Genomic DNA, 15,061 nt, shown 5'->3' on the forward strand with positions numbered 1-15,061 from the left:
GAGCGCATAACGTCGTGTAGAGGTGGTGGGGCAGCTACACTCAGGGAAGTGCAGCTTGGACCACACTGATTACACATATAGCAGCAGTACAGATGCAGGGTGCCAGCCTGGAATGTCCACAGGAAGCTCCGAGGGTGCACTGCCGCAATGATACTGGCTGCAGGATGCTAGTATCTGCAGGGCGTCATTGCAGGCACCCTGCTAGCCAAAAGCAAAGGCTGTGAGGTAGCAACACACACCCCTCGTTACGGCCCTGCTGTAAGCAGGCTTGTAGAGAGCAGAGCTGGCCTAGGCCCTGGTACTTTTAAAGGATAATGGCCTAAACGCAGGAGGTATGACCATGTTCTCCTTCGAAGGAAGAAAATAGTATTTTCAGTGCCGCCAACGGGGCGTGCTGTGAGCCCCTCAGACAGGGACAAATCCAGGAGAGCGCAATCAGTGTGACTCCCCCCGAACTGCCCCCCTCCCCTCGGCTTAGCGGCAGCATCCTCCCTGGCCCTACTGCATCCCAGCACACAGGAGCCGGTACTGGGGAGAGAGGCGGAGGAAGGGTGGCGGCGGAACCGGGCCCCCGCCAGGCTCCTCCAATGAGCCTAGGCCTGGGTAATTAGTACCCACTTCCCCCATCCTTGACACCCCTGGCTGTAAGAAGCATACTTGCTTACCCCCCCAGAATGGCCGGGAGGCTCCAGAAAATCTGGACTCCCAGACACCCAAAAAGATGGACAAGTCTCGGAGGCTGGGATCACACAAGCGGCCGATGATGCGATTTGCGGTGAATCGCGTCATCATGGTTCCAGCCCCTATCTACAATGTCGTAATCTCGCCATTGCATAGCGGGGGTGGGGCAACAAAAAGATGGATAACTATGGTAATAAGGTAATATGGACACATTCATTGTGTTTCTTTCTGACAAGGACTAAAACAGCATAAGTATGGTGGAAACTCCTTTCATTTTTGTTCTGTTTCTCTTATTATTATTTTGTAAGCATTTTCCATTTACTTCACTTCTGAGACACTTGTGTAATTAGTTAAATAAATTACTCAAACACATATAACAGAAATGATGATGAAACAACTATAAGCAGTAGACTATTTAAATACAATACAACTAACAAGTTACCATACTGATAGTAGCCACAACACACAAAAAATGAAAATATGTAATTTGTCAAATAATTCAACTGAGCTGAATGTCCAAAACTAGTTGAGCAACTTTGACTCTCAGAAATCATTCAGATGAGTCTGAGATCTGACGTCTCTCATATAAAGCTGACCGCACAGGGGCTTGTCATTGTCATCAGTATTGCATGAACATCACTCTCTGCGGGGTCAGAATCACAAATTAATGGTTAAAAGACAATTGGGATCAATCAATTTTTAAAATATGCAAAGATAAAAATGCAGGAAATTAGTACTGCAGTAAAAATTCAAAATGTATAAAAAGACATTAAAAAGGGATCAACCTAAATACAATATAATACTGTACATAATTCAGCGGTTCCCAAACTGGGTGCCATGGCACTCTGGGGTGCCTCAGGGCACTTGCAGGGGTGCCTCAGGTGGGTGGTCTGGGACCAAATCAAATTATTTATGGTCAGTGTGATAGGCAAAACCAGTGCTTGTGTTGCCCAAAAAAAAAATGTGTACAAACGGAAGCACAACCGTGTCCACCACTCACAACTGACCCTAAGGATGGCAGATAAACACAATTTACTCAATACTTTTTTCTGAATTTCTCAATAAGGAATTTTTGGCCGAGGGGTGCCATGAAAAAAATGCTGATACTCTAGGGCGCTGTGATTCAAGAAAGTTTGGGAACTACTGACATAATAAAATGATAGTAAGGGTTTCAGTATTCCAAATTGAAGATATTTCTGGAAAAATATTTATAAACCCTTAAAAATATTGTTAAGTATATTTGCATCATGCAAATTATGCTTACTGTAATAAAACCTGTTTCAACAATACTTTGGGGCCTATTCATCATACCTAAACATTCTCTGGAGGTAATTAGGATTAGAACTCGCATGGAGTTCTACCTAATTACAGGAGGAATTCATCATTCCTCCTCTCCATAACTATCTATTCAGAAAAGCTGTCAATTTTGCGATGACAGCTTTTCGGGAAATAGATAGTTATCCCTGTCTACACTAACTTATCGCAGCTGGAATCCGTTCTGCGCATGCGCTGTTACATCTGCAAAACCAGCGCATGCACAGCACTACCTACAGCTGCAGTAATTTTGTGTCCCCCTCACCCCCGTCCCGCACTTACCTGCCCGCTGCAGCGCCTCCGTCCTGCTGTTCTAACACGTGGTCTCCCAGCACCACACAGTACAGTACAGTATTTTCAATTTTCAACAGTATATGAATAGAACAAAACCACTACAGGGTAACTAGCGGTGTTACCTCGTGACATCATAGGCGCTTAGCTCGTCACCCTCTATCAGTGAAGGATCAGGCTGTCCAGATAACTTCTGAACTGCTATATTTATTGTGATGGAAACTAACAATACACATAAGAACAGAAGAACCTAATAACTGTAGCAATTATATCAGCGGTGGCCAACCTGTCGCCCTTGAGCCACATGCGGCTCTTCCATTGTTCTGATGCGGCAATCCTGACTAACACTGACAATTGCACAGAGGAGGCTCGCCCTTTGTTGCAGCAGTCTTCTCCGCTCCGGAGGCATATATGGGCGATGTGGTGATGTCATGCCGCAAACAGGAGGCGGAGTTCAACTTGTGAATGAAACTGCAGCCACGAGGTGAATGCGGTTACAGATGCCAGAGCCTACCTATTTTTTCATTATATTTGTGATGTGGGGGGGCTGGAATGGGATGGAGTGTGGGCGAAGCTGGCTGGACTGGAGTGGCCCGGGGAGAGAGGGGAGGGGCTGGAGTAGCACATGTAGGCTAAAGTGACCAATGGGGGGCTGAAGTGACACATGTGAGGCTGCTGGAGTGACACATGTGAGGCTGCTGGAGTGACACCTCCATGGTGATTGTGTGCATGAGCTTTTTCATGCTCCTGCAAATATCATACCAGGAACGTGACATAGCTGACTACGCCCCTTTTTGAACATGTGCCTTCGGTGCACGCATGATCTCGGCTCTTTGACATACATACAGATGTTTGAGGCTCTTTGCCTCTGACTGGTTGGCCACCCCTGAATTACATGTTTCAGAATTGGCATTCCGCCTCCCATCACACAGATGAAGAAAGCTCAGCGAGAATCAATACTTCCTCATTATCTTACACTCCATCACCATGTTACCATAGCACTCCTGAGAATCAGGCATTGTAAATAGGTCATAGTACCTCATAGGGTTAAGAAATACATAATTATTAAGGCTCCTGGGGCAGTTCAACCTGATTGCTGCACCTATCAGACCTATATCTTGATTGGCTAGAGATAAAACATACACACATTTATTATACGTATGAGAGATATAGTGGATTAGTTGCCCATAGCAACTAATCCACTATATCTCTCTATATTTCTCTACTTTATCTCTTTGGAAGGTTTGATACGTCTCCCCCTGAATTCCTAACCTTGGCATAAAGCTTTTTATTAACATATGGATTCATCCTCTAAAGCTGGCCATACACCAGACATCTTCCTCCAACCATCCAACTAACCAACTGTCCAACTTGTTTGTCCAACTAAAACAGTGCCCTATACACTGTGGCTTATCTATTATGGGTGCAGGGCAGTGGTGTACCAAGGGGGTTGTGTGTTGGACACCTTGCCCTGGGCACCATCTGACAGGCCCTGCAGAGGTGGGCACAGCTAGCCTGGGATCAAGTGTTGATCCCAGTGAAGGAAGTCCTGCAGTCTGTTGAGATGTGTCCCCGGCGGGACACATCTCACCGGACTGTACCCAGGGGTGGATAACATTTGGCGCCGACTGCGAACTGGGTGCAGCTCACGAACCGGTGGCCATTTGAATTTGGCGCTGACCGCATGCCAATTACGATCCAACAGCCAATAGAAAGCAACCGTAGCGAGCCAATCATAGCTCGCTGTGTCATGGTTGGCTCTCCCCGTGGTGTCTGACTGGGCAGAAAAGTCAGTTCGGCGGCGGAGGATGCACACTTCGCGGGAAGAACTCCGGTGGCTGTGAAAGAGATCAGAAAACACAGGGCTCTAGATAGAAGAGCGATGTCACTAGCCAGGATGGACCAGTAGCAGAGGACTGGACAGGTAGGCTATCATTAATCCCTCCCTAGACTACCAGGATATCGGGCACTAGGCCTGTGGGGTAATTAGGCCTGTGGCACTGATAGGGGGGTGCCATTTATTCCTTTGCCCTGGAGGAGGGAGGAGCAGACAGCGGCAGGAGCAGGGATTCAGGTAAGTCAGTGTTTTATGTATGCATGACTGTGTGTATGTGTTATGCACTACTGGGGGCACTGAATAGGGACAACCACTACGGGGGGGCACTGTATAAGGGGCACCATATATGGGGGATCACTACTAGGGGCAACGCATAGGGGGATAACTACTGGGGGCACTGTATTAGGGACACTACTGGGGACCTGCATAAGGCACCACTACTGGGGCATTGCATACTGGGGGTACTGTATAAGGGGCACTACTGGAGGCCTGCATAAGGGGGATCACTACTGAGGGCACTGCATAGAGGGGACTGTATAAGAGGCATTGCATAAGGGGGCACTTCATAAGGGGCACTGCATAAGGGTGCACTACTGGAGGAACTGTATAAAGGGCACTGTATAAGAGTGCACAATTCTGGGGGCACTGTATAAAGGGCACTACTGGGGGCACTGTATAAGGATGCACTATATAAGGGGTATTACTGGGGGCCTGCATAAGAGGGACCACTACTGGGGGCATTGCATACTGGGGGTACTTTATAAGGGGCATTACTGGGGGACTGCATAAGGGGGACCACTACTGGGGGCACTGCATAGGGGGCACAGTATAAGGGTGCAATACTGGGGGCACTTCATAAGGGGCACTGTATAAAGGTGCACTACTGGGGGCACTGTATAAAGGGCACTACTACATGGGGCACTGCTACTGGGACATTGCATAAGAGGCACTACTACAGTGGGCATTGCAAGAGGGCAGTGATGAGGAAGGCGTGTGTGTCATGTTGACACGCCCCTTGTTGCATGTAGCCACGCCCATTTTTGACGCACGCACATAGGGGGGGGCTCCATTTTTCATCTTGCCCTGGGCTCCAAATACCCTAGTTACACCACAGCTTCCGAAACATCGTATATATGAGATTCTACAAGTATTTCAAGATGCCTGAAATGTGTGCACTTTTGACCTATTCGATTATTTAAGGCATGAAACATATTGTTTACAAAAGTAGATTTTTTTTTTCTATTTAAGACATGAGAAACGTCAGATCAGCATCTGCCATACACAAGAGGAAAGCATTTACGTGTTACCAAAAGTAAGTTCCACCTAGTTTTACAATCCACTATTAGTGACAGTTCTTTACCTTTCTAGCTTTTACATAGTTTTGTCGAATTACATACATTTTTGTGGGAGACCTTTTGAACATAAGAGCAATTCTCTGAACTTTTTTGACAAGTTAATTTGAGTTGGGTACAGGATGCCGGTGCTCAGGATCCCAGCGGTGAGAATCCCGATGCCTGCACCCCGACTGGGATAGAATACGACACCTGACAGTAAGCATCCTAACCCTACCCTCTCTCTCCCCCAAGCCTAAACATAATCCTCCTCCCCTCAGCCTAAACCTAGCCCCCCCTGCAGCCTAACCCTAACCCTCCCCCTAACCCCAATACTTACCTTTGGGATGTCAGTAGTCAGGATGTTGGAGCCGGGATTCTGACTAGTGTCAGGATTCCGCCACCGGCATTCTGAGCGCCGCCACCCTAACCGCCGGGTCGCCAACTACGTCCCTTTCATTTATGTTTTGCTCATCATATAGGTGAAAGATATTATTTCCATTTGAGGCTGGTAGTATGTCCATATTGTAATCTGCAATATCACCTACTGATTCAGCTGTGTCTGACTCCTCACCGTCATCATCTATATTATATGATGATCATCATCATCATTGTTTACGTCATCTATACAAGAGGAGTCTGGCTCAGCCATTATTATAGATTTGTAGATTGTGGAAGTTCAGTTACAACCTTTTTTTGTAGAGGACATCACAAACTGCAAGGTGATGGCAGGCTACTCTCTAACACTGGCTTCACTAAGAGGCATACCAGTATCAATCTGTTGGGAAAACTTAGGGACGTGAAAGGAAAACTCTCCTCAGGACTTGTCATATCCGATAACACAACTTACACAAGTAACATTGTACGAGCATTAGAACTTGGTGATTTTGAACACGTACCATGTTTTGCGCACACAATAAACTTGGTGGTTCATAATTTCTTAAAACCTGACAGGTGCATGCAGGACATGCTGCACTGTGGCCTGAAAAATGATTGGGCATTTTCAGCATTCAGCAATTGCATGTAGAAGATTGCAGCAGCTGCAACAATAGTATAATTTGCCATAATACCAACTGAAGCAAGAGGTAGTAACCAGGTGGAATTCCAACATTTTTATGCCTCAGCAAATGGGGTAACAGTAACAATCTATCCAAGCTTACTTATCAGGCCATGAGGTAGGTGATGGGGGGACATGTTGCCTTAGTCCAGCACAGTGGAGAATACTCTGTTTTATGTAAGCTACTGAAACAATTTGAAATTGTAACCAATGAAGTGAGTTCAGACACTGCCCGCCTGAGGCATGTCATATCCTTTATTAAACTACTGGAAAAGCAGCTATAGAAGCTGAGGGAGGAGATTAAACTAAGCAATTCCACTAAGTTTGTTGAACTTGTAGATCAAGTTATTTTTTTCACTTAAACATGACCAAATGTTAAGAGGTGCAGAAAGCTCCTTACGAGCAAGTTGTCTGCTCAAGTGGTACATGACACGATGATGTCTCCTGCTTCAGTTTCTTCTGCAAATGCTGCTGCCAGGAAAAAAACTGACCTTTTCCAAGAGACCCACTGATGATGATAAGTCAACTCAGCACACCAGAGTGAAACATTATGACATCAGGTCAGGCTTAAAATAATTGCCCACAATTATTGAAACCTCTACCATGACTCAATTTGATGCAGTAAGTATCAATAGAATCATGAAGGATTAATTTAATGATAATGTACAAATTAGCATGTCACACAATAACTTTGAATACTGGGAGGAAAAAAAAGGCAATTTGGAGCTCCTTGTACAAACTAACTGCCCACCCTCCAGTGTGTAAAACCGGGAACCTTGTGAACGATCGGTTTAGGAAGCTACTTCAAAGCAATATGTAAAAATTGATGTTCATCAGAATTAACTACAAGTTATATGAGCAACACCTTCACCACCAATTACAAGTACAGAGACTTCTGTAATGGTGGATTCCAGTGGGGTTGAGCCAATTTTGTGTGATGACAATATTAACACTGATGAGAGTATGAGCATGATAATGACATCTTCCAGCTGTTACGATAATTAACATACTGTTAGCCACTATAAGCCCATTGGTAGCTTGGTTTGTGGGGTCCCAAACAAATCAAGCATTTCAGCTACAAAAATGGCAGTTCCTGTCACTGAAGTGCTTGGTTTGTTACACTGTGCATGTTTTAATATACAACATAAGGGTGGGCGGGAGGACCCAAGAACAATTCCATTGTGCACCAATTTTAATTATGGGCTTTGACAAGATTATGTGTTTGACAGGCAGTATATGTTACTGTACTTTAATTGGGCGTTCAAATTCCTTTGTATCTTGCAAGGCCATCCATCACCAGCTTCTCATCCAAGTGTATTGGCCCTGTTTCCTGCAGCTTCTACACAGATACAGAGTAGTATTATCAAATCTTATAAATATATATTTAATATTTATTGACTTTGACAAGGCTACTACTCTGCCTTGAATCTCGTATTGTCCTGAGGCCTGTGATTTGCTGTTTGGATTCAGTTTCCAGTTTAAAAATCTCATTGCGATTTTGGAAGCTTGTTTTTTAATAGTTTGTTTCATGTCTCCAATTTACTTTTCTTTATAGTTATTATTAGTACTGTTAGTAATCAATCAATGCTTACCTGGCTTACACTATATACTCCACCTCCATTTACCTGTGCTGGCCTTGAACTTCTGATCTAGTTCTCGATTAATAAAAACATTGTACAGGATTAACTAGGTAGTATGTGCACGTAGGAAGTGTTATGAGGAATATGTGCAAAGTGGTATTGGAATGTGGAGGGTTGTGTAACAAATTGGTGGATAATCTGGTGGTGTTGGATTGTGATGTATATGGCGGGAGGTGCGTAACGGTGTGTGTTGATTAGGTATGTATGTGTACTGGAATGTTGTGGGACATGAAGTCATACACAATGATACAGGACCAATCTTTTTATTGAGGAGGCACAGTGCTTCTCTAGGACAATGGAGATGGTGTGGGGGTCCTCAAGACACCCTTTTCCGGTGCAGTACTTGTACTGACCCCTGTTGGTAGAATAGATGAAGTGATAACTCTGTCGGGAGGTGGGTAGACCCGTTCAGGGGGCTCCTACCGATAGGTAAGCATCCACCACAGAGCCAGTGTGGGCTGCCACCAACTGGGAGTGCCCCGGCATTAACAACAGACACACACTCGGTTCCCAAGTCTGTAGACCATAGGTTCAGCAGGGGTAATGTGCAGGTCTAGAACCGCACTATAAGGAGCATCCTGAAAGCAGCCCCAGTCCATCCCTAGTGAACGGTAGTGCCTGCATCTGGCTAGCAGGGTGCCATAGGGTGCCATAACACTCTGTTATGGCACTGATGATTAGTAGTAAATCTGGTACACACGCATTATTTCCATACATGAATATTTTGCACAATATATGCCCATTTACATCCAAAAAGAGTTATAAGCTTTTGGGCTTGATCCAATTAGGTTTGAGTTTGCAAATGTGAGTTTGTTTAATGAAACTCACATACATTGCACAAATGCACGCACCTGAGAAACGCAAAATCCAATGAGAAATGCCAATTCACGCTACTTGCGAGGAGGGCGTGCGGATTTTGTACAAAAAAGCAAACAGGGAGAAGAGCATGAAAAAGTGTGTAAACCATACTGGACCCTCAAAACTTGGCAACTGAGATAGTATGACCAGATAGAAGGCTGTTAGTGGCAATAAGAAAAGTACTGGAGGTTCTTAAAGTGTGTCAAATACCTTTTTTTGCACTTTTTATTAATGAATGAATAATGATAGCCAGCAAGTGTTTGTCATCAAATTAAAGCCTGTCCAGCATTTTGGTTTACAGGAAAATGCTTGTACAGTGATTATGCAGTGTTGTTAAACAAGTTTGTAGAAAGTCGGAATAAATACTTTTACCTCTCATCTGCAAGTTCAAAAACCCCTCTCCCATCAGCACCTCTATATACCTGTCCCACATCATTTATACCTTCACGTACCTGTCCCACATCATCTATACCTCCACGTACCTGTCCCACATCATTTACACCTCCACGTACCTGTCCCACATCATTTATACCTCCACATACCTGGCCCACATCATTTACACCTCCACATACCTGGCCCACATCATTTACATCTCCACATACCTGGCCCACATCATTTACAGCTCCACATACCTGTCCCACATCATTTACACCTCCACATACCTGTCCCACATCATTTACACCTCCACATACCTGTCCCACATCATTTACACCTCCACATAATGTACACCTCCACATCCCTGTCCCACATCATTTGCACCTCCACATCCCTGTCCCACATCATTTACACCTCCACATACCTGTCCCACATCATTTACACCTCCACATCCCTGTCCCACATCATTTGCACTTCCACATCCCTGTCCCACATAATTTACACCTCCACATCCCTGTCCCACATCATTTACACCTCCACATCCCTGTCCCACATCATTTACACCTCCACATCCCTGTCCCCACATCATTTACACCTCCACATACCTGTTCTACACTATTTACACCTCCATGTACCTGTCCCACATAATTTACATCTACATGTCCCTGTCCCACATCATTTAACCCATTATGAGTATTGAGCTTTTTAGAGAAATTTACCTGAAAACTGACATGTCTTTATTGGGCAAAATATCATAGACCACACATCCGTACGTGAAGTTATCTGAGGGCAGAGTCCAGCTAGTGAGGCTCCCCCCAGCCCTCCCACGGCACTGAATGGATGCCGCGCATATGCGTGCAGCATCCATTCAGACTCCGGGGTCCCGGCACCGCCGCACAGCTGCGGCAGTGGGGGTCCCCAACCCCCCGATTTTACCACCAGCAGGCCACTTCGGCCCACAGGTGGAACAGCGGGGCAGTACTGTCCTGCTGAAATTGGGATGCTGGGGAAGGGTGCGCCCTCTATGGGTGGGGCCCCTGTTCGACCACTCAGGTTGAACACCCCTAGAGCTGTCCCTGCTGGCCAGGTAGTGCCATTCCGATGCCACGATTTCGTAACAGGGATGCCGGCTGTAAGTATTATAACTGCATCCCGTTGTACACAGTGGTGGCTGCTAAGTGGGGCAAAACATAGCAGGGGAGGGCGGATAAAACGTATACTTAGCTGAAACTTCAAACTTGTTTTCAAAATTGCTGGGTGTCTGCAGGGAAGGTAAGCTCCCTAAGCTTCAGTGCCGTGTATAATAGCCACTGCAGCCAGGGCACAGCAATCAGCACCTCCCTCCTGTATCCCCCCCCCAGACTCCCATTGGCTAGTTACACAGGAGATACAAAAAAAAACACAAATTTCCTCTAAAATATCAATGAGAGTTTGGAATGGTTTGCAATTTGCAGTTGCGAGTTTGCCATGAGAATGGCTTGTAGTACCCAACTCGCACCTAATTGGATTGAACCCTCAATATAAGTTTTTTTTTTCTAAATTACTATTCAAAACTCTTTAAAGATTTATATTTTGGATGACAAAAAATATCTGACCACATTTACAAATCCTTTCAGCTCGTCCCTCACCTAATCAGGTGTAAAAAACATAAATGAATAAATACGTTTTTCCCATGCCTGCTTAGACAGGATCTGTGTTGTAAATTATGGCCAAGTACAACGGGCCTGATTCAGGAGATCCACACGCAAATGCCGTTTACGCATATTGAATGATTGTTAGACATTGTGCATTTGTGCGCACCGCACTGCGCACATGCATCGATCATTTTGCAATAACACATGCAAAGTGAGTGACAGGTAGTCAGCCTTTGGGGGAGGTAACGGGGGAGGGGTTGTTAGAAAAACATATGCGTGTCTGACTGTTTAAACACTGTTTTCAGGGTGTGTATAAAGTAGCCACTGTGTGTGTCTGGTGTTGGCCGCCAAATCTGCGTTCAATGTTTCCGGTTTTGTGCGCGAGTTGTGGATGCGAGATGCTTTCGGTAGGTGTCTCTTAGCCCTGGACGGCGAGTGGGTCATTAGCATATTTCCGTAAATTGTGATCTGCCAGAGATCGCAGCTACGATGGCATTCGCGTGAATCTGAATCAGACCCAACGTGCAATGGTGAAGGCTTGTGTATATATACTGTAGCTGCAAAGCAGAAGCCATGACTCTCGTCTTGCAACCGAGACTTTCATAGTTAATATCTTCTTTAAGTGACTTGTTAAATAAATTCTCCTTATATGTTAGTTAGGTCTGAAATGTAAAAATTAACGTATTACATGGTAATTATTTGTTCTGAGTCCCTTTATTATTTCTGTACTGTACAGAAATGTATCTCTCCTTTTTCATTATACAAATGTTTTCATTGAGTTTAGCTAAATTATTCTTATAATGTGAGCAATGTAGAAGCTGATTATTGTAAAGGAAAGGGGGGAAAGAAACTAAAAAGTCACAGGCCTTTGTTTTGAATAATTATGACTATTTGTTTGGTGGATCATCTCATGTATAGCATTACATTACATTTCTGTTAAAGTATATACATGTAGTTGAATGCTTTGCACTTTCGAGAACCAATTAAAAAATTCAAAAACAAAAAAAAGTTCCACAGGGACAGTGTGGAGCCAACAATGGTTTGATTTCACTAGTAGCACAGACACAAATAAACACTTCATCATAGATCTACGCAGGCAGTTTTTGGAATATCTGAGACAAAGTGATCGGGATGTTTCCCATCTGTAGCGTGAGAATTAGGAACAAGCGAGACAGAACTGATCTCTTATGGAGTACATTAGGCAAATGGGAATAACTCTGTCTTCCATCAGATGCTGTATCGTGGTGAATGAGAATAGCAGAGATAGCTGTGGTATAAAGATTCATTTATCTCCTTCTAAACTAAATGTTTATAGACGAAGACGCATGGAGTTAATTAAAAAAAAACACGATTTTTGTCGATTTTGCCTGCCATATTTAAAAGGGCAATAATAGTAAATGCAATAACTGTCTTGTTTTACATCAAATATTCTTGCCTTTAAAACTAGCAGGCAAAACCTGCAAAAATCGATGGTTTTGAAAATCTACTGCTTAGTAAATATACCCCTAAACATTAGAGACATTTCTGAAAACATAAAGTATATTTTAATTCGAAGTTGCAACAAAAATTAAAAAATATATAATTTTCTCCTTTTATTTATCTTATCAAAGTATGTTTACGTTTGTGTTCTCACTGTAAATATTTAATGAATGAAGATGTGATATTATATAGATTAACATGGAGGACTCTGTGGTATGACTTTGATGGCGGAATAGAGGAGTCCCAACCTGAGAGACAAAGAAAGGCACAGTAGAGGGCAGTGAACAGTGCGGTGGGGATACCGAAGAAACCAGTTACCGAAAGTTACCCCATTAGCTAGTCTGGTGTGGTAACACAAGTAACTGGTTTAGAACATGATTACATGTGTTTAAAGGAGGATGGAAATGTGCGAGTGTAGAAAGACAGGTTGAAGAGAGGAGTTGGGCATGCAGTCAGGGAGATGGCGTGGAAGTTGGGAGTGAATAGAGGGCCTGATTCAGAGGCGCTCGCAGAAAGCGAGCGCTGGCTCTGAATCAGGGCGGGCACTGTTTGTTTTTAGGAGAGGCCTCCTGGCCGCTCACATAGCTGTGGGTGACCACCCACAGCTATAGCGAGCGGCCATGATGATGGTCGCGATGGTCAAGACCATCGGGCTTGCGACGAGACCCTTGTGGTAGGGCCTCGTTCATCGCAAGCCCCAGAGAGCTTTCGGCTCTAACCGAGCCGGAAGCTCTCCACTGACAGTGGGGCTGCCCCCAAATGGCAAGCGTTCCCTCTAGAACGCCTCTGTTTGGGCAGCCACCCCCCCGGCCCGCCCACCAAATGGGGCGAGCTGTCACTCAACATCAACAGCTCGCCCCCTTTGGGGCGAGACCCGGAGTGACGGATTGCCCGTCGCTAGTCGGGTCTCGCGCATTTGCACGACGGAGCCGGCTCCGTCATGCGTATGCACTGTGGGCCACCATCGACCCGGTTGCGAGCGCCCAGTGCTCGCGACCGGGTCTGAATCAGGCCCAGAGTTCAGTCATACCCCCAACCCCCCTCTCTTTCTGTGATGTTTTGGAGTTTGTTTCTATGGGGAAACTCACCGAAGATGGTATAACTGCTATATTCCGCTAGGTGGTAGCCATGGGATACTCTGAGGTGGTTAACACAGCAAGCACAAAAGCCACAGGTACTGATGTGTACCCAAAGTCTGGGAGTTTGGTAGCATGCAACAAGGCTCACGGATTCGTTGGCATGGTTTGGACAGTGCATAGCATGTAATAAGGTACACAGTGTTGTTGGAACAGCACGTAGTGTGCAATGAGATACACAAATGCGTTGGCACTGAGGGAATAGTGCATAGTGTGCAATGAGAGTCACGGATGTGTTGGCACTGTGAAAAAAGTGCATAGTGTGCAATGTGATGCATGGAGTAGATGCAATAAACCTGGAGCTCAAATCCAGGCAGCGAGTGTATCAGAGTACACTCATGTACATAGATCATACATGCAAATAGGTGAAATCAGCACAACCAAATAGACACTGTGCCAGTGTCTAAGACCCCCGTCGGACTTCAACAGAATCCCTGCAGGAGGATATGGAGTTTACTTAGTGAGGACCCAGGTCGCAGCCCAGAGTAGTTGGTTCCAAATGTGAAATCAGTACTTAGCTGGTATGAAGACTCTGCCTGGAAATACCATAGATGGAAATACAGATATGGATGTCCTGCTGTCGAGGAAACTGAACACCGGAATTGAAACAACACTGGAAGCAAACTATACTGGAAAGTACAGTTCTGAAGCAGAAGCAGCTATGAAAATACAACTGATACTCATGCACTGCAGAAATGCAGTTTTATATAGTCGCTGGCTGATGGGTGATTCCTCAATGAGTCATCAGTGTCGCAGGACATTGATAACACCTGAGAGAGGTGTTATGTCATCTCTAAGGAAAGGAAAGGGACCAGATAGGCACTGTCAGAAAGCAGCTAGTTCAAATAGGAGTGTGTCAAGCTCCAAAAACACATAAAAATATACAATAAATAATTGAACAGCGCTGATACTAGCTATCAAATGCAATGTATTTCACCTTAAAGGAGATGATCGTAATATCTAATTAGTCCTAGTGGTGTCACCTAATGTGCATATAATAGTTATAAGTGATTACAACTAATAATAGGTAACTGTAAACTAATTAAACAGATATTCAGATCAATTCAATGTATGCAATTGTAAATCAGAAACATGAAAACATACAATTATATCCTCATATGGCTTGGTTATATATATCTCACAATTTTATCTCAAATCAAGCTTTGATACCTATATACAGTCAGGTCCATAAATATTGGGACATTGTCAGAATTTTCATATTTTGGCCTCTATTCCCCACCACAATGGCTTTGAAATGAAACAAACAAGATGTGCTTTAACTGCAGACTTTCAGATTTAATTTGAGGGTAATTACATCCAATTCAGGTGAACGGTGTAGGAATTACAACAGTTTCTATATGTGCCTCCCACTTTTTAAGGGGCCAAAAGTAATGGGACAAACTAAACAATCCTAAATCTAAATTTCAC

The sequence above is a fragment of the Taudactylus pleione genome, unplaced genomic scaffold, assembly GCF_031769625.1.
Source record: "Taudactylus pleione unplaced genomic scaffold, aTauple2 ptg000205l, whole genome shotgun sequence".
NCBI lineage: Eukaryota > Metazoa > Chordata > Amphibia > Anura > Myobatrachidae > Taudactylus > Taudactylus pleione.